The sequence below is a fragment of the Tympanuchus pallidicinctus genome, unplaced genomic scaffold (assembly GCF_026119805.1).
Source record: "Tympanuchus pallidicinctus isolate F22 unplaced genomic scaffold, pur_lepc_1.0 scaffold44, whole genome shotgun sequence".
Lineage (NCBI taxonomy): Eukaryota > Metazoa > Chordata > Aves > Galliformes > Phasianidae > Tympanuchus > Tympanuchus pallidicinctus.
This window is the reverse complement of record NW_026294763.1, coordinates 1,136,642-1,163,387: the sequence shown is the minus strand read 5'-3', so window position 1 is coordinate 1,163,387 and position 26,746 is coordinate 1,136,642. Positions and strand designations below refer to the sequence as shown.

Below are 26,746 nucleotides of genomic sequence, written 5' to 3'. Positions count from 1 at the left end.
AGATGAAGGAGAACTTGTTCTGCCGTAATAGCGAGCAGCCGGGCTTTCAACCCCTGAACTGTGCAACGATATCAGAGACAGAATGGACAGAAATGAGGCAGGTGCCCCCATGTTCCTGCAACGCACGCATAGAGAAGAATACGTGTCTTCAGAAGAAGACGTGAGCCCTCTTTGGCTGCTTTGTAATAGAGTTTCTTCTTTCATTCACAGAGAAGATGTTCATGCCACAATAGTGGAAGACGACTACTACCAGTGTAATTGATTGTCACTGAGCTGTAAGAAGAGGGGCTCGATGTATCCGAATTGTCAGTGTGGCACGCCGACAATGAATGGCCAAGCGATGCACAATTAAGGCTTCAATGGAAAGGTCCCAGTAGACTTCCCTCTCCACCACTGCAGCTGCCTCATTTTTTAGTGCTTGTCTGTATTTAGTAAATGGTCAAGTTTGGGATTGAGGGAAAAGAAGGCCAACGTTCACCTTTTCCAGCCCAGCTTGATTGTTCCGTGCAGTCAGAAAGTAAGAAATCCCCACAGTGTCCCTCAGGGAAGCTGCCCCTTCACATTTCTACAGCAGAATGTGACACAACGCACTGAAATTACTACCTGGCCAGAGATATGGACGCACGGCCACTTAGTGACCAGAAGCACCATCATGGTAACAAGAGATAAGGAGTTCCTGTTTTCACTGTGCTCAACATAGCTCCAGGTCAGCACCTTCGCAGCCCTCCTGAAAGGGCAGTGATCTGCAGTTTGCAGACTGGGAGACCAGCCAGCGATCCAGTCCATGCCATCAAGGGGTGCCAAGGGCGATAAAGGTATGCTCAAGGCTCCGTGCCTCCCGTGTCCCAGCTCAGCATTAACAGCTTGCTGAGTCTTTGCTCTGACTCCATCAATTCAATGGCCATTTAATAATGTCCTATTTTTGTAATGCGGATACATGTCTACTGGGAACTGGACTGAGACCAAATCCTCTTATGCAGGCCCTGAACATCCATCAACTTTTTACAGCCGGTCGTCATTTCTTGCCGAGGTGTGACTCACTCTTACTATCTATAAACCCAAGTAGAATTCTACAATTAAGATTAATTGCAATTCAGATGGGTGACCACAATACTGAAATCTGCCCACTTCAAGTCTGGTTAAAAAATACAACATGCCATGTTCCTCTGTTTTTTAAAAGTAAAACTTGATGCTTTGCACGCTTAATGGTTACTGAAACCAACTGGAGCTACAGCCTCTATCTGGGATGTGTCACATACAAATGACTGTGTCCATTGGTCCATCACAGAACCATAGAACGGCCAGGGTTGGAATGGACCTCATGAATCCCCAACCCCCTGCCACACGCAGGGCCACCAACCTCCACATTTAATGCTAAACCAGGCTGCCCAGGGCCCCATCCAACCTGGCCTCCAACACCTCCAGGGATGGACGGGGCATCACAGCCTCTCTGGGCAGCTGTTCCAGTACCTCACCACTCTGTGAAGAACTTCCCCCTGACATCCAACCTAAGCCTTCCCTCCCTCAACTTCAAACCATTTCCCCTTTTCCTGCTGTTATCTGCCCTTTCCAAGAATTGACTCCCCTCCTGTTTGTAGGCTCCCTTTAGGTACTGAAAGGCTGCAATGATGTCACCCTCTTTCTTTTCTCCAGGCTGAACGAGCCCAGCTCCCTCAGCCTATCTTCACAGAGGAGGTGCTGCAGCCCCTGATCATCTTTGTGGTTCCTCTGGACCCTCTCCAACAGCTGTCTGTCTTTCTTGTACTGGGGCTCCAGATCTGAACACAGTACTCCAGATGGAGCCACTGGAAACCATTCATGGAAAGCAGGAAGGAACAACAGGAAAGCCAGGAGCTGCTCTAATTTCTGCTCTTTAACTCCATGCATCTGATGCACTTTGTCACACTACACGGGACATCACTCCTCAGCACCTTAAGATTAATGAGCAACAGGAACGGGCTCCCAGTTCCAACATGTTGTGCTATAGATCACTGTTCAGTCCCTCCATCGCTGCAATGTGCTGCATATTCAATTGCTCCTCTTGAAAATATTTGCATCTTTGAAAGCAGATATATGGTGCATAGCAGGAGAAAAATGAAGTTTTCTGGCAAGACAGGCACACTTCATTCCATCAATGGAAGCAATTCAATCGAGAATGTGGGCCATTTATTGCAACGTACACCTGCTTGGAGCACTTTCTGGAGTATAATTCCATTACATTTCTCTTTGAGTCTCTACTTCTCTAACTTTGTTACTGTTCCATGTTGTTTTTTTTTTTGTGACCATATCTGAGCGCAGAGAGATCTGCCATTAGATAAAAGGGAAAAAAAAAGTGAAACAGATAAAAATGCACAGCAAGGAAGGATCAATAAGGCAATTTGTTTGCACCAGCATCAACTGGTGTAACACGATGACTACGTTGATTAGTGCTGGATGAGGCACAGGTTCCACATGCCTGAGTTTAACGTGACCTCTACAGCTGCAAGGTTTTCTTAACACTGCTCTCTTCCTGTGTTTATGTGGATGCCTGCTCCTCACCACCAATAAACACCCCTTGAAGAGTTACTCCATCCTCACAGCGTGTCATCCCCTTGACTTTCTGGCAAATGCCAGATGTGTGGAGTGCAAGAGAGCAAGGAGAAGGGCAGAGGAGAACTCTGCAATGCAGACACTTTCCTCCTCTAGGGTGGAAACAGTCCTTGGCAGGAGGCCTCTGTGCCACTCGAGTTCCACTTAAACCCTTGAAACTGTGCTTCCCAAAGGGCCCTGCTTCTCAAAGGCTGAGTGCTTTAGGCATGTACACGACTTGAACTGCTCCACGTGAAACTGAATTTCACTACTCGATAAACAGAAGTCTGCAGGCTTGTAGCAGGGAAAATCCAGGCTAACCCTCTTGATTATAGTGATTTCACCCCAGTTTTTAGGACCTGCAGGCTCAGAACCGGGCCCTTGAGCTGTCATCCACTGCAACAAGAGCGCTTTAGCTGGAGTGTGTGCCACTGCATCTTATTTACATATCTGTCTCTAAGCTACATCTATAAATGGTCCTGATGCAACAATTCAGAGTAAAAAAATGTATAATCTTAATGACTCCCAGTGATAATTATGTATTTAAGCAGTTTCTGTCAACTGAGAAATATTTTCTCTTCTCAAGGCATTATTTTCTTTCTTCTGGGAAAGTAACCAGCTCTTGGGCTGACATTTCTTTGATGAGCTACAGAGCATCAGCAGTATTTTCAAAATTGTCCGTGGTGGTGAAGGGTATCCTCATTCCTCCATAAAAGAACGGAAAGTAAAACCCATCACCATCAACAGATGGACAAGGCAGCGGGAGGATTTGCAGGAGCCACCTGAAATAAACTAAGCTGATGGGATTTGGCACTTCTATCAAAACAGATCTTGAGCAAAAGCTTCTAAATTCAGCGTGACATACATTTACATTTCTCTTACGAATTTTCTCACTCCTCTGCTGCACCTGAACAATCGCAGGTAAACAAAGCAGAACAAAACATACGGCAATGGCCACACTCGTTACCCCCGTCCACCCCCAAAAAGCCAACAGCTTCTACATTAAATAATATAGCATCAAATTTCATTTGCTATCTAGACTGGGAAAGGTTCTAGGTTTGCAGGGTCTGTGTTTTACCCTGGAAACCTGCCTTGTATCCAAACAACTTAGACATTCATGTCACCATTTTGCCCTTCAAAGTGCCACTACTCACTTATCAGAGTAATCTCTCTTTTCTGAAGCCGCCCTTGCTGAAGCAAAAGAACCTGAGAAAGCTGGGTTCTGCCACACTTATCCATAAAAACTCTGGTCTATGTGAGATTTTACAGAGTCTGTATGCCTGGAACAGCCTGGATTGCCAATGGTTCAGCTTCAAAGACTTGCTCATCTACAGAGAACAACCAAGCTCAAGGCTCCAATTTCTTTTTGATTAGGCCTTTCAAAGCATCCCTCAAAAATCAAAAGGGAAGAATATAACATTATTCTATGGCAATTCCGACATGAAAGCTGCAATATTAGGCTGTTTAAAACAAAAAAGGGTTTGCTTTTTTCTCCCCCCTGTTCTGGAATGAAAAGCACCTTATCATAAGAAAACCCAACAGCCTCCTGATGATAATGACTCAGCCAATTTACCATAACAAAATGTCAATGTCACCCATAGAACAATCATGTAAGAATACTTCAAAAAACACGAAATGCGCCCAATTCTGGGATGTCTGTAGGGGTTGCTTATGAAAATGATGAAAGTCAGGGGCTTAAGTGATTAGGTCGAATATATAGCTCATTCATTTGCAGTTTAACTGCGGACAAGATGAGTGAAAACAAGAACGAGAGCATCTGCATCATAATATTAATAAAACATAATTAGAAGAAGATTAGCATAGGAGAAAGAAAAGCATCTTCATTCACCTTCCCTCAGCCTGCCAACGCGTCTCCTGCTCTTGATTATTATTTTCAGAGAGCTGCTGTTTACAAAGGTTTGATTAGATTGGAAGAATGCAAATTAAGAGGGTACTCACTGACAACATATTCCTCTTTCTGTGCATGAAGATGCTGGAAAGCCCAGTGGGCACCATGGAGGATACATGGGCTAGCCAGAACATGGGTGGTGTTGGCCATCCAGCGGCTCACTGCCATGAATGGAGAGGCTCACGGCTTGCTGAGGCTTGGCCATTAAACATTTTCCCATGGAGCACTCAGAGAACAGAATCATAGAATCACGAAGGTTGGAAAAGACCTCTAAGACCATCCAAGCCCAACCATTTTCCACCTACCAACAACATTGCTCACTAAACCAAGTCCCTAAGTATCACATCGCGTCTGATTTCCAGAAAAGGAAACCTGAGGCCACAACAGAGGAATATTTCTGTCTTGCCCACACAGATTCGGTCAAAAGAGGAACTCATTTATGCACTCCCAGATCTGGTAGGGGAAGGAGCAGCATGAACAGCACTAGGATGGGGCCACGAAGCCCCATGTGGCAGAGCTGAGCAAAGCAACCACAGCAGGGCAAAGACAACGTACCAATCACAGAGCGGAGGAGTATTAGAATAAAGATGAGGGAAAGCATCATGTGTTTTCACTGTTTCCTCAAAGGGAAAATATGCTTTTCCTGCCTGAATTTATTTAAACATGAGTGCACAATTTGCCTTTGGTAATACGCTTACTTGCGATTTGAAAGGCCATTCCTGGAACAATGAGCATCTCTGAGCTTCCTGCAGCCATTCAAGGGGGAGAAGGCAGCTTTCAAGTCAGAAAGAAAAGCAAAAGGGTCTTTTTTGTATGGCCAGCTGCTGAACCAGAAGGGCTGAAAACGATTTTGGCTGTGCACAATGGCACAAAGTAAGAAAAAAAACCACCGTCAACAAAACCCCACACCTCTCAAGCTAGGTGAAGGATAAGGGGCTTTGACAGCAGCAGTCCTTTTGTACATCCAGACTGCCCCTCACCTCTAATGCTTATCCTTTATCCCTGATGGATTCAACAAACCCTTCAAGGAAAGAAAAAGATGACAAAAAATTCCCCTTCAGACGCTGTCCTGCATCTTTTGTTACAGCACGAAGGCACATAATCTGCAAAAAAATCATTTACTTTCTCTCCAACGGAAGCTAACAAACCGATGGCTTAGAGAGAAAGCCACTTTGGCATTTTATTCACATAATGTTTTTCAAAATTACATAAGCACTTATTCAAGTCTCAACATTGAATATCGTCTGAGCCAGTCAAGGAAGAAATTTAGCCTTTTGTAACTGCTACCAATAACTTATGCATTAGCTGCAGACACATGATAGCATAGAGCAAAAAACTGTTTATTCTTATACCTAATCTGGAATACACATTTCCTCACAGCAAGATTAAACCAGTTTATATACTAAAACTGTTTATGAAGATTCACAGCCACCTTTGACCTCAGTTTAGTGAGAAAATACAAGCCACTAAGATCTGAAATATGACTTCCGCTGTACCCAGCCCACTACATCCTCCTTGCAACCTGCTGTGATACAGGTAGACAGTACAGATAATTACTGTGTTATCTGTTGCACCATGATATCTCTTCTCCTATCAAACACACATATGAGCTGTGCCCCTGCAATAAAACCATGGCTTAATAGAAACTCAGCTGCTGAGTCCACCTACCGCTCACACACAGAGTTCCAGCATTTCAAGGTTCACCTCCCCCAGCTATTACACCTGGCTTGTATCACTCCTCTGGGCAGGTATCGGCAGAATCGACTCGTGCTTAATCGCACCAAATGCAAAAAATAGATTTTCTTCCTGGTTGGCGTTGTGTTCTCTGAGTTTTTATATCACATGCAAAGAGTGATTCCCTTCCATATGACACTTAGGAGTAGAAATGTTTTAACTAGAAAGCTCACGAGTGTTTGACATTTTTCTTCATAAGATTTATCATCATCATCCACAATTTTCCACTTCTGAGTGGGCTGCAGTAGAGGCATGAAGGTCTGTTCTGTCTTTGTAATCCACCCTCAGTAGGAAGACGAAAAAGAGGTGTAGGGAGAAATACAGCTCTGCTTCCCCAGCCACTTGCGCTCCACTGCAGCAGGGCCGATGCCTTCAGACACCCAACCTATGGGTATCCCAATGTTTGTGTACCCCAACCTCTGGGTACCCAACTTTCAGGTGTCACAGCCTCTGGGTGCCTCAACCTGTGGGTTGGATACCTGCAATGACTGGGAAAGTCCAAGGCAGAAGATGCTCTTCAGAGAACTGTCATCTTGAACATTAGAAATGAAACAGCAAGTACAGCTTTGGTGAATTCATCATATAATCATAAAATCACAGAATATCCCAAGTTGGAAGTCTTCCTCTGCACTCCTCTTGTGAGGCCCCATCTTGGAGTATTGTGTCCAGGCCTGGGGTCCCCAGTACAGGAGGGATGCAAAGCTGTTGGAGCAGGTCCAGAGGAGGCCACAAAGTTGCTCAGAGGGCTGGAGCACCTCTGGTCACATTGTTCTTGCTCCTAGAGAGGGACTTACACACACGTCACTGTGACAGAACCCTGTGCTGATACTTCATCACCCCCCCCATCAGCAGCAGGACAGTAACAAGTGACATTAACTTTGGACATTCCATTAGGGCTACTACATGCTTAGTTAATTAGAGACACTCCATTTGAGATCTGACTGATGACACTGCCTGTTCCGCAGTTCCATCTGTTGCGGATGCAAAGCTGCTGCCAAAATGACACCCAAGCAAGGATGAGTGCCTGCAGCACGAGCAAGAAGCTCACCTCAAGCACTGTGAGACCACAGAAACAAGGGAGAAAGAAGAAATTTGGGGGTCTTGCCTTCTGGGGAGGAATGCCTGTGGGCTGCAACCTCTCTGCACTGCATGCAGTGCTGGCACAGCCACCTCCCATCCCACCATCTCAGCACAACCAGCTCTGAGCCATGAGGCAGGAGAAAGATGAATGGCTACAGCATCACAAAGAGTCAGAGGTGATCAATGGGTCCAAAGAAAAACCTGGGATTCCTTGATTAAAACAGAAACTAATTGATGGGCTCAGAGATGCAGGTGACAGCTCAAAGCTTCCATCCAGCAGCAGTGAGAGGTGGCTGGATGGAGAGGCAGGAAGTGCTGCTTCAGCACAAAAAGAAATGAGAAACTTGGGTGTCACCGATGTCAAACACCAGCAGGAGAAGAACAGAGTCAGCAGTGCTTTTTCCAAACATCTTGAGGGATCAGTTCTGGTCACATGAAAAGAGGGAGCAAGGACTCTTCAATAACGGTCACCACTCTTCCAGAGTTCAGGGGGATCAGGTTTACAGATCATTCAGCAAAGACAGCAGTGAGAGAGGGTGAAGGGAGGTGTGCTGGGTTCAGAAGGCAAGAGTATGGAGCAGAGGGACAAGCTTACAGCCAAGGCTGAGCCTCAGAAGGCATCTCTGCCCATCTTATTCTACACACATTGGGAGAAAATGGATTTCAAAAGGAATTTTGCACATTTACACACAGTTAAGTAATTAATTGCTCTGGCACTTCCATGAGCCAGGAACTTGAGCCTCAACATACAGGACTATACAGTCAATGAATGTACAGATGTTATAGTTAGGAGGCTTACCAGAGAGCTTGGCTACACAGTTATTACACCAAAGCAGAAAAGGCAGGATGCTTACCCGCATCCTGGGCTCCCTTATAAAACTCCAGCAGGTCAGAGCTCCAGAAGAGAACCTTCCCCCCGGCAGTCAGCTCTTAAATGGGTCTAGGAGAGGTGCAGCCAGGCTCCACCCCTTCCAGCAGCACAGCTGAATTGCCTTCACCTGTGCTCCCAGGGCTGACTCATTGCTCACCTCAGGTGATCAATCAGAGGTTCAGGCCGTGGTTCAGCAGTTCCCATACAAGGACTCAGCATCATCTTACCCCATTTCACACAAAATTTACACAAAAGTATCACGTGCTACGTTTTTTTCCTCTTCCACTCCATGCCAGAACAAAATTACGCATTGCAATGGAGCTCCTTCTGCTCTTTTAATGCGGTGGTACCCAGAAAGTCAGAACCAATGTCTGACTGTGGTACCTGCTTACCAGCACAGCGATAATTGGGCAGAAAAAAACCGGATGAGGTTTAACAAAAGCAAGTGTAGAGTCTTGCATCTGGGGAGGAATAATTCCATGCACCAGTACAGGTTGGGGAATGAGCTGCTGGAGGGGAGCCCTGCGGAAAGGGACCTGGGTGTCCTGGTGGACGGCAGGTCGGCCATGAGCCAGCAGTGTGCCCTTGTGGCCAAAAAGGCCAATGGCATCCTGGGGTGCATTAAAAAGAGCGTGGCCAGCAGGTCGAGGCAGGTGATCCTCCCCCTCTGCTCTGCCCTGGTGAGGCCTCATCTGCAGCACTGCGTCCAGTTCTGGGCTCCCCAGTACAAAACAGACAAGGATCTCTTGGAAAGAGTCCAGTGGAGGGCAACAAGATGGTGAAGGGCCTGGAGCATCTCTGCTATGAGGAAAGGCTGAGTGAACTGGGTCTGTTCAGCCTGGAGAAAAGAAGACTGAGAGGGGACCTGATCCAGGTCTGTAAATATCTGAGGTGTGGGGGCAGAATGGCGAGGCCAGACTGTTTTCAGTGGTGAGTGGAGACAGGACAAGGGGAAACGGCTGGAAACTGCAGCATAGGAAGTTCCGCACAAACATGCGCAAGAACTTCTTTACAGTGAGGTGAGGAGCACTGGAACAGGCTGCAGGGAGGTGGTGGAGTCTCCTGCTCTGGAGATGTTCAAGACCTGCCTGGATGCCGACCTGTGCGACCTGCTGTAGGAACGGCTTTGGCAGGGGGTTGGACTCGATGAGCTCTGGAGGTCCCTTCCAACCCCTACAATTCTGTGATTCTGTGATTCTGTGAATCCTGCTCAGAAATCACCCAGACGCTGGGTGTGAAAGTCCTAATTTCTGTTTGCCATAACATCCCTTTGGCAAAGGGCTCCTCTTGCCCAGTTAGAAATTGGGGTTTAATACTCTCTTTTCTTCCCTATTTAGAGGAGACTCTGGATGATTCTCCTTGAGCACCCTGCACGACAACGTCTGGTCCTTGACACACGCTGAAGCATAAACACGAAACTCAATGATCCCTTCATTCATTAATGTGCTGCAGCCAGAAAACTCAGTGCAATTTCTGCTCAAGAAGGTCCCGAGTGTTTTTATACCTCTCATCATTTATCCCCAATGGCTGCAATTTTGAAATTATTTACAAACTTCACGCAAAAAATAAAGATTTACAAAAGTTTCGCTCGAGTTTAGTCACACATTTGGCTCCAGGAAGATGAAATTTAGATCTATGACAGATAGCCTATGAAAGCTTTTGGAAACATCGACAAGGAAAAATCCATTACAAACTTGGAATTAATCTCAACAATCTTACCTATTGATTTTTTGCCTTTTATCAATTGAACTTCTTGTTCCTGAATAACTCATTTACAGGTAATAGACTGAAATAACAAAGTCCTACACAGTTATAATTGATGCTATTTCCTAGAACATGTTCATCGGAAATTATTGGTCTAATAATGACTTTTCAGATACTACGATAGGCTAAACAAACTCCAGGCTGCCATAAAGAAGCAGAAAGCTTAATTAAATTTCATTTCAGGCATCAGACTCCAGCACTTCCCTTCTCCACCCTCTTTAAAATAGGGTAAAAACCTTCTGGATCATTTGCGTGGGAAGAAGGACCCAGAGAGTGGCATAACACAGTGAGCACAGTGAGAATGGACCTTTGTTCAACTTGCCTTGAAAAACAGTGATCTTATCCTGTACTCAGGAGGGAATGAGGATTCTCTCTTCTGCTGTTTTATTTCCCCAGTGGTGAGGGGAATGAGAGAACTTGGTGGGTATCCTTATTTCCATGCTGCCGTTCTTTGGTTGATTTGTTCCCTGCGATATGATATACAGATTGTGTCTCACAGAGGTCAGCATCACATCCCAAGTGCTTTTCCTGCCTTTTCCTCCCTATGTAACTTCCTCAGTAGTGGGGATAAGGAGCTCACGATGAGATTACAGTACATCTGTAAGCACTCAGTGCTGGCATGGCGAGAGCCTTCGTTACCCCAAGGAGCTTACAACTTCGATTACACAGAAAGCAGAAGGAGTAAGAATATTGCATTCATTTCTCCTCAGTAGGAGAAACTAGAGCAGAGAATCTGTGCCCTTATAGCAAAGCTTCAAGAATCACAGAGTCATTAAGATCGGAAAAGATCACCAAGGCCCACCCCAACCCACCCCCACCATGCCCACTGACCACATCCCTCACGTCTCCACTGTTCTGGACCACCTGCAGGGATGTTGGCCCCACTACCTCCCTGTGCAGCCTGTGCCAAGAAGATGCAGAGCAAATAAGAAAAAGCTTCAACCCAAAGTGTCATTTCAGCCCTTTAGATCTGGAGTGAGAGGAGACAACAAACAATGAGAGGAACTACTTCAATAAGAGAAACTCACTCTATTTGGAAATGATGTGGGAAAAAAAAAGAAAAAAGGTGTATTTCCATGACCTGTGTTCTCCTACCATACAACATCCTTTACAAGAAGGGTTGTAGAGCACTGGAACAGGTTGGACAGAGAAGTGGTGGAAGCCTTGCCCTTGGAGATACTCAAAGTCAGGCTGGATTGGACTTTAAGCACCATGATGTCCCCATTCATTGCAGGGATTTTGGTCTAGATGACCTTTAAAGGTCCCTTCTAACTCAAAGGATGCTGTGATTCAGTGATTCTGTTGTCCTGCTTGCCTTCCTTAAATCATGGCAGCCCAAGGCAAGGGAGCTGGGAGCATCGGGGTGGGACCTGCCTACTTCTCCCCTGTGCCATTCCAGATATGTTCAGGGATTTAATGAGCAAAGCCTACTTCTGAGTTTCCAGTCTATTTTGCAGAATATTGAGCAGAGCAATCAGAATTCATTATGTGGGTACAAGCAGCATTGCACAAGCCTCCTTCCATTCCCACTGTCACAAGGATGGGGTCTGCCAACATGAAATTAGCTGCAAATCCAGAGAGCCTGCGCCAGGTGAAGCAAGTGGCTGGGCCTATAATTAATCCATATACTTCCTCACTCTGGCTGCACGCCAGAAATCTCAACTGAAACTCATACGTGAGCAGCCAGAGCTGCACTGGAAATTGTCAAGCATCAGACCCAGGGAAATAATTAAATCCTTTGGGTGTCTGTTTCAAAGTGAGTCTCTGAAAGAGTTTCTTTTCACTGCTGCTGCTTCTTCTGTGCTTCAGGGTGTGGGGGCAGAGGCAGGGAAGATCCAGGCTAATGTTCGCTTTTAAACATCACCAACATTTGTGTCACTCGTTTAAAGGTTGACTCAAATGCAACTGCAAGTCTGAATCACACCCATTTTAACTGGGAGAAGCATGGATGGATCTACTGCTGGTGAATCCCATTGCTGCTCCCAAAATGTGCATCTTGAAACAGCACCTGCAGGAGAAATGCATGGGCCAAGGAAACAAACCACAGGGAATTCAGTATGGGAGGAGCAAATCATTCGGTTTGCTTTCTGGGCTCCTAGTTTTGATTTCCTTAAATATATCCTCATGCCTCTAGGTCAAAGTTTCTTAGCTTTGAAATTTAAATAAGGACTTTTGAGACTAAAAAGCCATTGTGAATGAGAAATTTCTGCTTAGGTGAGATGGGGTCCTAATTGATGATAATCAATTCGGTGTGTTCAACTATTGTCGTTAGGTGCAAGTCTGGAATATATGGAGCAAAGAGTAATTGCTGATGATGAATGCAGCAAGAGGCAATCCATGGTACAAATGTAACACGTCCTTTTTTATCCACATGAAATATTAGAAAAGCAGACAATCATTAAAGAAATATGAAAACCACTGAATGGATTCTGCATTAGAGGATCACTTTCTTTTGTTTTGCTCTGTTTTCCCAGAGCTCGTACTTCAGACCATCTTCTCTTTACATTTGTAGACAACCAGATTTCATTTCTCTGTCTGCCCTAGAACAGATTGACAGTGGAAGAAAATTAAAGAGTACAAATTAATAACAGAAGTATTTATTAATTTAGGAGAGACGAGTTGAGAGGGGACCGTGTGAATATGAGCTGCTTTCAGTGGAAGTCAGTGCAGGGGTAATGCAAGATCCATTAACTAAAAAGTACAGATTACAAAGAGTTAATATGGGGCAAGTCCATCTTTATGGCATTCCAGTAACTCAAGAGGGTACTTACAGCTGTCTTGACAGATTATTCATGCCTGCAGTGTGCTCCTAACACTTCTTAATCATGTGTTAAGTATTTGCTAATGAAAAGAAAGCTTTATTTTACACATGCCTGGGACCAACCTTTTAACAGCCATAGAATGGCTTGGGTTGGAAGAGAGCTCAGAGATTATAGTTCCAAGCCTCAACACCTGAACACAGAGCATGGCCTAGGCTGGCTACCCCCCAAGATTGGTGTTTTTATTGCTATTTGATCCACTTTCAGGTGACACAACACAACTGGGACTGGTGTGTGGGCTGCAGGCAGGAGGAGCAGTGGAGGCATGCAAAAGTAATGGATTCATCCATCTGCATATCAGTGCTGATATCTGATGAGTATAAAAAAGAAAGAAGAGGCGAATGTTTTAATCTTACTAAGATGGTGCTTGGGAGTCCTCTTAAGTTGTCCTCTACAGTTGGCAATAGCCAAGCTGTTCAGATTTAAGTTAGAGGCCACTGCACTGGGTTTGATTATTGGAATTGGTTATCTTAAGTGTCTTCTACAACCTTAATGATTCTATAATTTATCATTGCTACTATTTGCTCCACAGTAACTCCCACAGACCCTTATGAAGAATGAAGTCACGTTCTGCTGGGCCTCTCAGCATGCAGTAGGATACATCCAAAGAGATGGGAGGAGGAGGAGAAGCCCTCTTCATCACTGAATCACAGAATTGTAGGGGTTGGAAGGGACCTCCAGAGATCATCGAGTCCAACCCCCTGCCAAAGCAGGTTCCCTACAGCAGGTCGCACAGGTCGGCATCCAGGCAGGTCTTGAACATCTCCAGAGAAGGAGACTCCACCACCTCCCTGGGCAGCCTGTTCCAGTGCTCCGTCACCTCACTGCACAGCCGTTCCTTTGCACATTGGTGCAGAACTTCCTATGCTGCAGTTTCCAGCCGTTTCCCCTTGTCCTGTCTCCACTCACCACTGAAAACAGTCTGGCCTCGCCATTCTGCCCCCCACACCTCAGATATTTACAGACCTGGATCAGGTCCCCTCTCAGTCTTCTTTTCTCAAGGCTGAACAGACCCAGTTCACTCAGCCTTTCCTCATAGCAGAGATGCTCCAGGCCCTTCACCATCTTGTTGCCCTCCGCTGGACTCTTTCCAAGAGATCCCTGTCTGTTTTGTACTGGGGAGCCCAGAACTGGATGCAGGGCTGCAGATGAGGCCTCACCAGGGCAGAGTAGAGGGAGAGGATCACCTGCCTCAACGCTCTGTGCAATGCACCCCAGGATGCCTTTGGCCTTTTTGGCCACAAGGGCACACTGCTGGCTCATGGCCGACCTGTCATCCACCAGGACACCCAGGTCCCTCTCCGCAGAGCTCCCCTCCAGCAGCTCATTCCCCAACCTGTACCACTGCATGCAATTATTCCTCCCCAGAATCATAGATTCATAGAATCGTGAAGGTTGGAAAAGACCTCAAAGATCATCCAGTCCAACCATTCATCTACTGCCAATATTGCCCCCGTGTCTCTAAGGACATCTCCACATTTCTTGGACATCACCAGGGAATGTGACCCCACAACCTCACTCACTGGGCAGCCTGTTCCAGTGCCTCACCATTCTTTCTGAAAAGAAGATTTTCCTAATATCCAACCTCCTCCCATGGGGTAGCACAGTGCCAGTTGGATACGCTCAAGAGATGCGGCCTGACAGCATGCACCAACCCAGCCACCAACCCATCCTGTCTGCTGGCCCTTCTTCTGCCCCTTGGGAAACTCTGCTGTTAGCATTTGTCACACATTTGCTTATTTAACCAACCTCTGACTCAACAGGAAATAAAATAAACACAAACAAGCAGCAACTTCACAGCCCCATTTCTTATTCAGTTGTCGACAATACCTAATGAAGTGGATAAATGATTAATTAGGAAACAATATTTCTTTAGAGAAAGCAGCTCTCGGGGATTAAAAAAGCAAAAAGAAGAAGAATCCCCATGTGCTGTTCATTGGTCTGTTACCCACTATTTTTAGTGAGCAGAGGAGAAGCTGAAACAGCACAAGAGAGGAAACACACGGCAGTGTTTGAGCAGAGCAGCACCAATAAGCAGCCCTCAAACAAATGGCTGGGCGTCGTTTAACGCATAGCTCCCTGGCTATGCAATTAACTCCTCTGCCATTCCTGATAGATGCAGAGCTCCAGGAATGGTAATTCATTGTTAAGATCAGGCTTCTGAAAAATTATAAATCCAAGGGGAATAAAAGGGGCGGCTTTTTGTGATCCACGCTGCATTGTGGGAGATGCGCTGCCTGCAGCAAAAAATAATGAGAATAATACAATATTGAACCTTTTTTCTCTGAAAGAAAATCATTTTACAGCCTTCCCATACCAATATGCGCTAGGCTACTCTGCCAGAAACACCAGGCAGGATATTATATCTCTCAAGGTATCTTTCTGCATAACTCCAGACTATTATTAAAAGGCTCCCAATTAAGAGTTTTAGAAGATGCATGTGAGAATGGGAATTACACTTTTATTCCTGTTTCAACTCCCTAAAAAGTTGAAATATACAATAATCTCTTTTAATTAAGTTGTTTACAACAGTGCTAGACAAAAAGTTGGGAGTGAGACATTGTGTGCTTTGACCACTACCATCCCCTTCCTAAATAGGAATGCAAAGCCAGCAGCACAGCGATGGAGAACTCTGTTTAAAAGTTCCTTGCATTGCTTTATGATAGTTTTGCTATCATAAAGCATACATAGAAAAGTAAAAAAAAAAAGTAAAAAAGTTTACCATAGAAAAGTAAAAAATAGAAATAAAAAATTATTAAAAACATAATTCACACATCAAACTGCAATAGTAATAGTAATAGAAAGGTCAACTCAACTGTGCTACACCCAGGCAGCAGAAAACAAAACATTGATTTTAGCTTTGTATTTCTGACCCTTAAGTCATGGCTATTTTCATTACGAATATCTTGTTTTGCAGACTCCAAGCAAAGCAGCAAACCCAATAAAATAACTTGATGAAGCACTGATGGCACTGATTCTAATTTTTCTCTGCAACTACTGAAAAGAGCTGAACGCTTTCCATTTTCCCCCCATTCCTGACATTTTGTTTGGAGAGAAACACATCTTCAGAAGCACACGTTTACATTTACCTCACTGCAATTTAACCTTTGCAATATCCAGGTCCTCTTCATGAAAAATATATAACTTGCTCTCACATTGCATTTGAAGAACTCCTAAGGTGACACGACGTCCCACCTGCATGCGTGGTGCTTTGGGTCTCTCCCAGCAGTGCCAGCCCCCATCTGAGCTTTGCCTCTGGAATCGTTCCACCTCCATTTTCTTTGGAAGAGAGCAAAGAAATAGAGCAGCTGAAATCAATCTGTCGTTGCCGCGTTCACCTCCCTCCTTTCTCATTTCTCTTTTCTTCTCCCCAGAGGATGGAAGTGTAAAAAGTCATTTCTTGGGAGCTGAAATCTTTGGCATGCCTACACTTGGTATTCCTGCCTCGCCACTACTTGATAGTGCCACTGTGTACAGATACGCACACTGCATCTCCCCACTGGGCTGCCCGTATTTTTTAGGTATGTATTCCAACATAGAATCACAGAATGGCTTGGGTTGGAATGGACCCCAAGGATCATGAAGTTCCACCCCCCCTTCACAGGCAGAGCCACCAACCTCAGATGTGGCAGCAGCCCAGGTTGCCCAGGGCGCCATCCAACCTGGCCTTGAACACCTCCAGGGATGGAGCAACCACAGCCTCTCATGAACACAAGTCCTTTGCTCTTGCATCACTTTATTCTTTTCTCCCCATTAGGACCTACAAGAGCTGAATTCCAATTGCATCATCTTCCTCCAGCACTGATACACCCTGTGCTTTTCCAAAGGCCCAACACACGATGTGACTCCAAGCAGACGTCCTCATGTCAATTTAGCCTTTCTCCCCTGCTGCAGGCTGGGCAGTTTTTCCTGCATGTATTTTCCTCCCAGGAGTTTCCAAGCCAATAGCTTTGGATAGAGATCATTAAACCTTAAATGACCTATAAATTCCTATTAAAAAAAAAAAAATTACATTTAATTCATTTCCCGAATTTCCACCCAACGTGGTTGCTGACTGTGTCAAACTCTGTAAGGCTCAATAACTCCAAACCTGGTTGCTATTACACTCCTGCACAGGAACAATTAATATCTATCTTGGGGCTTTACACTGCCTTGCTGTAGTTTTTGAATGTTTCCTGCACAAAATCAACCACAACAGCTGACTCCTCAGAGGATATCGGAGAGTGTCCCAAAGATCTGCCCTTCTTGGGAAAATACAGCTTCTGCTTGAAATGTTTTTGTTATTTCTACCTACCCGAGGAGGAAAACAAGGATGAAACAGGTAGACAAACACTGCTCTTGAGCAAAGCATCTAACACTATAAAATACATTTCCCTTGGGTGTGAAGCAGCATAACCCCTTGCCAACTCCCAGAAAGCACAGATTTTCAGCCACCCTCTGCAAAATCATTTTCCTCTGCTCCCTCCATCTTTTTGTTTCAGAAGACTCCAAAGAAAACTCTACAGAATTTTCCCCAAAAGACACGTTAACCCTATTTGATCAACCCAGAGCACACCCTCAGGGACAGCAGAGCTGGCCCACGGCGTGGCCCTGATGTTCCCTGGGGATCCCTTTGCTGTGCTGTGTTTTTTCATGGACGTAGGCAGATGTTTGCTTCTGCTTGCTGCTGGCAGTCCCCTGTGCACACCACTCAAGTCACTGCCACATCAAATGTGACTCAGGTGATGCTGCTGCCCCTGTGCCTACCTGCTCTGTCAACACACAGCTGCATCAATGCTTTTCAAGCCAACATCCCTCGTTCCACCCCAAACACATTGCTCCTAACACTCTGCAGAGCTGAAACTGGAGATAAATTTCTGCTCTTGTTTACAACACATTTTTAACGTGGCTTTAACTTGAAATATTTATTGGAGTGGCAGTCCCTTTCTTGCTCCGCTTTATGGACATGGTCACAGCCAGTGATGAAAGGGCCAGTCCAAGAATTCTGTGCCCTCCATAACTTCCCCCAGGTGGATTTATTAAGGGAACTTTAATCAGCTCAGAGAAAATCCCTGGGGGAAAAAGCAAAGCGGCCTTCCCTCGGTTAATACCTATGCATCTCCTCTTTCTGCCATTGCACTGCTTCAGCAGAGGGTTTATTTCCTCTGCAGGAAATTCGCAGGAAAACAAGAGAGCTACTCATCTCATCCATGGAAAATCAGAGTAGCTTACTAGAGTGGAAATCACTTTAATTGCAGGCAGAACAAAGCAGCATGGAAAACTGTAGCTCATGACCAGAAAGGATGAGCTCTGTGAGGTTCCATTAGCATGCCATACAAATTAGGGGAGTCCACCCTGAGCAATGGTCACCTCATCAGGTCCCACTGGAAAAAAAATCACCTGAGGGACAGGATGTCATCCAGAGAGACCTGGACAGGCTGAGCAGTGTGCCCAGGGGAGCAGGACCTGGGTGTGATGGTGAACTGCAGCTGGACATGAGCCAGCACTGTGCCTCTGCAGCGTAGAAAGACAACATGGGCTGCATCCGAAGCAGCACAGCCAGCAGGGCAAGGGAGGGGATCTGCCCATCTATGCTGCATTGCATCCAGATGTGGAGTCCTCAGCACAGGACAAAAATGGACCTGTGGGAGCGCATCCAGAAAAAGGCCACAAGAGCGATGCAAGGGATGGAACATCTTTCCTTTGAGGAAAGGCTGAAAGCTGGGGCTGTGCAGCCTGGAGGAGAGAAGGGTCCAGGGATACCTGCGAGTGGCCTTTCAGTATCTAAAGGGGCTGTCTCTATTTCAGTATCTAAAGGAAAGAAGGGGGACAGACTCTTCAGTGGGATCTGTTGTGACAAGGCAAGGGAAAACAGTTTTTAACTAGAAGTAGAGAGATTTCAATGGGATATGGGAAAGGGCTCTGAGCACCTGATGGAGCTGTAGGTGTCCCTGTTCACTGCAGGGGAGTTGGGCTAGATGCTCTTTAAATGTCTCTTCCAACTCAAAGCATCCCATGATTAAACAAGTGCCAACACCCAACCTTCAGGGCATCTCTCAGCCACCACCACCAGAAGCCAGAGGTTTTGTAAGCCCTCACCCCAAACACCAGCACAGTGAGCCTGTTGTGGAGCCAGCTTGCCTTGCTCTGTGTCTGCTTTACCCTTGGCCATAGCTGAGCAGCTGGAAGGACAGTTGCTCATTTGCTTTGCTCCGAGCTGGCCTCTACAAATACAAATCCGTTCACCTGTCAGGCAGATCTGATTCCCAGCATGTCCTTTCCCCACGTTGCTCTGAATCACCGATGGACACACTTCACAGCACCCCAGCCATTCAGAGAAGGAGCTCTACAAATAAGTCTGGCAAGCTGACAGCAGCCCCTGCTGTCATGACATAACCCTGAACAAGTCAAGGAGATCCTGTCTTCAAGCATCCTGCCTTCCACAGGTACCACACCAAAGCAGCTGCTTCCACAGGTCATTGCCCATTGAAGCAGGCGTACACCAAGGTGAATACTAGGAAAGATTTCTTCTCAAGATGAGAGGTAATGCATTGGCACAGGCTGCCCAGAGAGGTGGTGGAGTTACCATCCCTGGAGGTGTTCAAGGGCCGCGATGTGGCACTGAGGGACACAGTCAGTGGGCATGGTGGGGTTGGCCTTGGGGATCTTAGAAGTCTTTTCTAACCTTAATGATTCTGTTATTCCACATCCTCCAGCAGAAACCCACTAGCATGTCCTACCAGAGCAGGAGTTATGGGGCACCAGGAAAAAGGGCTTCTTGTTCCCTGGGCTCTAAAACAACAGACACAAACCCACTTCGACCTCAACGGACCCACTGTTTCCTTCACAAACACCTGATAACACAATTAAAAAGAAATTTCCAAATCCTTGTGCAGCAAAAACCGTAGACTTCTGTTTCCACCAGTGAAATTACCTGGATCAAGACATTTCCTGCTGCTCCAGATTTCTGCAAGACCATCATTCCCCAGGCAGGAGTTTGATCCCAAACATTAGGACCTGAGAGCCTGATTCACACCCAGCTTTGTAATCACTGCAAATCCACCACACTGCTGCCAAACGCTGGTTTTTCAGGCATTTTGAGGTGTTTGCAATCCATTGGCCCAAATATGTTTATGCTAAATATTAAGGGCATGACTTGGCTGTGTAAACACAGGCTTTTGACAGTGCTTCGTGGCTGTCCTGCTTCAAATTATGGCCAGGCAGCAATTGGTGGTGACAGCGCGTGCAGGGAGCACAGCTGAGCTGCAGGAGCCGGATGCTGGGCAGCCCTGAGCTGCAGCTGTGAATTCTGGATGTGAAGCAGGCTGACACAGGCAATACCAAGCCTGTTTTAATTAATAATAATTGGCAAGGCTCTGAAATAGCACTCAAAAATGTTGTCCTTCCCAAAGGCCAATGCAGAAATAAACTCTACGTTAAAAGCTGCCAATTTTTCCACTAGGAAAAAAAATAAATCATCCCACTCCCTGTGGGGGTGTCTGTGTGTGCAGGGGGAGCAAGACAACATAGAACAGGATCAGTTGTTCTCTCATCTCAATGAGCAGCAGCACTGTTAGTCAAAAGAAGGCTTTTGCACGTTTCATTACTGCTAAACATTTGAGACAAACCGCTGCTGACATCACATAGAGGCTTCCCAATTCTTGCTAGCACATTTGGTTTGTGCTTTATTACTCAGGATCTTCCCCACCACCTCCAAAATGCCTGGGGAAAATAACATTAAGAGATTAAAAGAAAAGCTAACTGCTTAATGTTAGAATGAAATGCATCCAAAACTCACTTGCTGTTTATGTGATAATAATTACAGCTAGGAGAGTCTTCCCTGGGAGAGCCTCGAGTCCTCAAGCAGGTTTATCTTCATAAATGAATTTGGCCCATAAACTGTTTTCATAATCTAATTTCCAGTCTTGTATTGTTACTAAAAGCAGTTAAATGCAACCAACCAAGGGAAGAAGGCTGGATGCAGGTTTAAGCCTGGGTTTATAGTTCAAAGGTAGAAAGCAATTCAATTGGCTCCGAAGCTTTGTGCACTGTGGGGAGGGCAGGCATCAACATCAGTGTCAAAACACACAGGACCTGTGGAGATGCTCTTTGCCTGCACTCTCCTGCCAGAAAATGGATTCAGGAGTTGGAAGCGGGATGGGAACCCCAAAGCTGACGTTCCCTCTGCTGCCCCTTCCAAAAGAGGAAAGAAAAATGGTTTTCCACGTCCGTTTGTGCAGAGTTGACAACTGAAATATGGGAGGAAAACAAAACGGAGAAGGATATCCTTGACTTTAAAAAACCTGGAGCATTTTCTGTGGAAAACGGGGGAGTTTTTAATCATATAATTAAATGCTTAGTGTTTCCATCCATAGCTGACCTACGGATGGCTGCATGTCATCACCACTTCACTCCCATCTGCCTCTCCTCCATTCCAGTCTGGTCCTGGGACTTTGCTGGCACCAAGAGAATAGAACAAATGTATTGTCTAACACAGTTTACACTAAAGGAACCTAAATCTTTCACAGTCCTTTAAGGGTGGCTGGAAATATTTGCAGCCAGGCATCCATCTGATCTAGTTTGCTCTGGGCTGACTCTGAGACATCTTGAAAATTTAATGTAATTGGAAAGGCAGGAGGTGTTGCTCCATGATGAAATGTCATGATTGCACTGGAGACAATGACACTGCAAATACCATCCTAAAGAATGCCTTTGTTTTTCCTTCCATAAAAAGGATGGGGAAAGAGAAAAGAAACAGATGATTTGTGTCAGATGATCATTTTGATGTCCCGTTCCGAAAAATGTTTTGTTAGAAGGAAAAGTCAATTAATTTGATCCTTCCCTTGGTGTGCTCTGGGTGTACACAAATTTATTCAGGAAGAAAGACCTCTGACAGATGATGTACTAGCAAAAATTCTCAAGGCTTTTGGGCTTGATTTAAGATAGATCTGAATGCAGTTGCTGTGGATGAAAGAGGAGGCTGTGTAAAGGACACACTTCAGTACTCATGTTATATAAATGTCTCTGCAGACAAATGAGAGGAAGAATTGCATTGTGGCTGAAGCACGGGGGAAAAACAAGGGCAGAAGGGATTTGGGGTCAGTCCATGGCTCTGTCACTCCAACTCTGGAGAACATCTGCTAATATCTTAATTACACTGTGCCTCACTATACAAAAGGCAAAAAGTGATTTGGATCAGAGCTCTTCAAAGCAGGGACTGAAAAGTTGAACACACATCCAGAGATACCCCGAGCTTTGACTCAGTCACATCACTGATGATTTGCAAAGAGCTGTGTAGGGAAAGGCACAGATCCTGAAGTGATCACTGGGACACATCTACTGAAATAGACCCAACCCTGCTGGGCATCACTCAAATTTGTCCTTGACTCCGGATTTCACAATCAAAACTCTGGACTTCTGCATGCAGCTTTACAGATCTACAGTTTAACAACTGGAGAAACTGAGGCAGAGGCACAGAGCCATGTTCCCACTGGACACACATCAGAGATAGAAGCAGAGACGAGCTCTGGTCCTGAGCTGTCCATCTTCATAGAATCATTTAAAGTTGAAAAAGACCTCTACGATTTCCAAATCCAACTCCAAACCACCCCCACTGTGCCCACTGATCACGTCCTTCAGTGCCTCATCTCCGCAGTCCTGGAACACCTCCAGAGGTGGAGGCCCCATCACTTGTTCCAACGCAATCCCACTCTTTCTGAGTAGATATGTTCCCCTAATATTCAACCTGACTCTCCCCTGGCACAACTTATGGCCATCACCTCTTGTAATTGAAAAAAAAAAGGAAAGTCCCATGGCAGATTGCTTCAGTCAGGTGTTATACCAGGGCTGTTGCCTCCCTTTCCTCTGAAGAATAATCCCAAGGAGGGTTCTCAGATCTGGAATTACACTGTGCCATAACTGTAAGAGAAGAGATGCTTTTAAGCCTAACCTCAGTGCACTGCACTCAGTGAATTACCCTGAGCTTCACGCAGTCTGGAAGGTGCCTGAATCTACTGAGAGAAGCACAGAAACATCTGAAGTAAATTTGTACTTGCATTAAAATGTACAAATTTCTCCAACTAGAGTATTCGTATTACTGAAGTGTCTGAGAATGTCACAAACAGTTATTATGTCATCCATTCGAACCCATGATTTCTTCTGCTTGACTTTCTCCTCCTTAAAAACGCAGTAAGAGATGGTCCTTGCCTGAAGAATTCATACTGGAGACATTCAAAGGAGCAAGAGAACGTTAATATTTTATACTTACACAGGCTACTCTATCCACAAAGAATGAAAATGTCTGTTCACAATTAAGAGCAGAGCAGGAGTTCAAGACTGTGTAACTGACTATGCTAAAGATTTTGGGCAATTGGCTTCCTTTTGAATGCCTCATTCACCCCCTATTTGTACATTCTTCTGCAAGGATGCAGTGTGAATTAAAAGCTTTGAGTTGCTGCACTGAAACGTGAAGTATTATTTATTGTATTAATGTTTGGGTTTTTTTTTGCCTTTGACCATTACTGCAATCTTGTCTCGTCAAAGCTCACCGTGAAGAAATACGTTGTGTCATATATTTAGATGAGGGCAACCGAATGCACCAAAGACAGACTGGAGGCCTACAATACAGGCTTATTGCCTACAGGATATAAAAAGAGAGAACCAGACACAAGGCAGATGTCTTCTGGGTTCCACAATTTCAGGTTTTTATGGTTAACTAACAGCGCTCATAACGATCCTGATATTTCTGCATCTCAAAATTATTCTACCACTTTAGCAGTGGATGTAGCACGTTAGTTTTTATTTCCAGAATCAAGGCTTCTGTTTTGGGAACAAGCATGGAGAGACTCTACAGAAACTGCTGTCCCAAACTGCAGTAAACTTTCAATCAAATGGCATTTAGTATTTGAAGTTCATCTATAGGCTTCTGACATCTGTAAAAAAAGAGCGTGACCCATTAGGGGCTTATCTGCCTACTCAGTGCCTACTCTGCAGTGGAAAGCACAGCAACGACAAGAGAGCAGCAAGGTCCTAGGCTGCAGCAAGAGAGTATTTGCTCAAATGTAACAGCCATAGGCACAGAAACAAAGGAAAGAAGCTGCTTACCTTCAGAAGGCCTCAAGTATAGACAGATCTCCAGCAAGACACATTTATCTCCACTGCCAGCCCCTAAATGAAGTCTGGGAAGGGGTGGATCCTGGCTCCATCCCTTCCAGTCACTCAGGTGCACTGCATGCACCTGAGCTCCCCTGGGTTGGCCCTGCCTTCCTACCAGGTGCTCAATCACCGATTCAGGCTGTGACTTAGCATTTCTGCTACACCTACTATTCCTACTGAATAGCTTATATTGATCCTAAGAAATCTAATGACAGGTGACATCAAACGAGCAGCCTGTTGTGCGAATCCAAAAGGAGTGCAATGTCATTTCTGAGTCTGCAAGGAGATGACACCCATCTCAGTGCTCCATTTCATAGCTGAACTAACATGCTCACCAGCTTCATACATGCCTAAAAGCACAGTTTGAGCCCTGAATAACTTTTATCTTCAGCCTTTTCAGCCAAAGCCAACTGGAGAGCCATCGGATTTACTTGGGCTACCCCGATGCTCTGCTGGATACAGGCATAGGAATTCTCTGATAAGAGCTTTTTTTCCATAAGACTTGGCTCTTCCCTTCAAAGCCTTTTGCAAACATTTGAGAATTAACTTTGATCACAGCTGTGTGAGGCAACAAAGTATTATTTCTTTTTCAAAGGGAAAAAACATCCAGGCAGAAAAGCTCTGGTTCTACTATCTGTTGCCTTATCAGGTCTGTAGGTACTTTTGGGGATCAGGACACAGCTGTCTTGCTTCAGGCCACACTGACTGTCCCTGCAGAAGCTGTGATTAGAGCTCAGTGTCCCAGCTCCTGGCCCTATAGCTGAAGCCTTGAGTGATTCCTATTCCTCCCTTGCAGCTTCTCCTTGTGGTGCTGCAGTCCTACGCATCGCCCACACCAGATTCCTGTCTTCCCACCCGGTGAGCCTTCTCTCCTTTAACTTCCCCTTATCCTCACACCCTTATACATTACCCCAGTTACACACTGGGATCCCCCTGCTAAGATGCTCCTTACGAAATCCAATCCAACATGAGATCTGCTTACTTTAGGGGCAAGCCCTGAAGAACTTCTTCCTTCAAGTCCTCTTTTCCCCAGGTCTGACAACAAGGGCTTTTTCTCCAGCTCCTCCTCTGCTCTCCTGCAGTATCTATGGAGGGCACCTTCCCAACCCAAAGGAATTGAGTTTCTATGCCAGCTCCTCCTCCTGCTGACAGCAAGGAGGCATTTGGGTTGGACTGGAAGGCTGCTTTACCTTACAGTTTCCCACAGCCTGCACGAGTAACTTTATCCTGGCCCATCTCCTGACAACCTTGGGCTCCCAGCACCGAATGCAGGTACCTAATTTGTTCGAAGTGTTGGGGTGAGGCATGAGTGAAGATCCTCAAGTCAGGTCCTGAGCAGACTGCCCCAACTCCCAGTCATGTTTCTGTCCTTTATTTTCACATGGAAACACTGATAAAAAATAAGAAGTAAAAATAAAAATTGGTGGGTAATGACAAGTGATGAATTGCAGCTTGAAGAGTTAACGCCTGGCAGTGTGAGCTCCCAGCCCTTTTTCAAGTATCAGATGTGTCAGCCTAGACATGCAATGTGCTTTAGACAGCTAAGCCACAACCTAAACCTAGAAGTGTTGTCAATGAGAGAAGTCAATTGAGGATGCTTCTGGGAGTCAGGAGCCCTTTAATGCTTCTTCCGGCTTCAACACAGTGAGCATGGCAGCCAGTGGCAATGGCCATCGTCACTCATGGATGTCCTGCCCAGGCTGCACCAAGATACAGATTCCCAAATGCCATTTTAATGACAACAAGGTCATTTTCCTTCCCCTGTACAGCCATCTTTCAGGTTATGCCACTATTGCTGTTGCCTTTGCTTAAAGCTGGAGTTCTCCAGTCCCACTCATTATTCCTCAACTGGCTTGGCAATACCCTCCTGGAGCCAGGTCTGCCCTGGCACAGCCTGACTCTCAGAACCAGCTGCTCTCAGGTCACAGATTCAGAGGACTAATGACACAGGGCAAATAAGCCAAAGGGTTGTGTGCACTGTCACAAGAATTTCACAGTCAAACAGTAAATGCTTCCTGCAAGTCATCGGTGCATTCCTGCTCTCTCATCTGCAGATGCTTACAGAGAGGGAATAGCCACATCTAATTAACTCAAATAACACAGCTTTTCCAAAGTCAAAACCCAAATTTTGCATGACCCAATTAGACTGCTGAGATCAGAAGGAAGATCTGAGCTTGGCTTTGCTAAGCACCACCATAAGCAAAGGGAAATAGGGCTGTAAAGGCAGCTCTGCTGCCCACCCTCCCCGCTCCTCACTGCATCTGTTTTGCAATGTCCTCCATGCTGCTTTCATGCACTGCTTTTGCCAGGGGCTGATGTGTGACCAGTTCGCTAGGGAGTGCTGAAAGGTAGATAAATGGCATTGAATGATTTATAGAGTTTTGGGTCAGCCATGCTGGAGGTTCAGGAGAGCGTGGTAAGGGCGTGAAGCAGCTTAAGAAACCCATGAGCTTTCTATGCATCCACAGCACAAATGATTCCAAAGCACGGTTTTGAAATTCATCTGCTTCTTTTTTCACCGGGTTTATGCAGCCAGGTTTGAAATGCCTCACAAGTCTCCTTTCATCTGTTATATTTCCTCCCTTGCTTTTCACTAAGAAGTAATAAACTCCCTTAAAGTGACAAGGGTACTGGAGTTTGTCTGGAAGGAGGCTCAGCCAAGGCTGACAAATGTTCACAGCCTTCGTGTACCTTGTCCAGTGCATCAATGAATCCGCACCATCAATTGCCCGGTACTCCAGACTGATAACAAGTGTCTAATCCAGAAGAAATGCTTTTCTGACGTGCTTCTGACAGCACCTAAGCATACTGACTCATAGAAATGATGGAGAAGATCTCTCAGAGCTGGCTTTCTACAGTCTGTCCTCC

General features: G+C 45.5%; 1 long non-coding RNA gene across 1 annotated transcript; it reads right to left on the bottom strand.

Moving 5' to 3' along the window:
• Positions 1 to 11,423: 11,423 nt before the first annotated feature.
• On the bottom strand, positions 11,424 to 23,915 carry LOC128090203 (uncharacterized). The gene is made up of 3 exons (XR_008210867.1): positions 23,828 to 23,915; positions 15,901 to 16,024; positions 11,424 to 12,466 (listed from the first exon to the last, which is right to left on the bottom strand). It is a non-coding gene; the product is annotated as an uncharacterized LOC128090203 (long non-coding RNA).
• Positions 23,916 to 26,746: the final 2,831 nt, after the last annotated feature.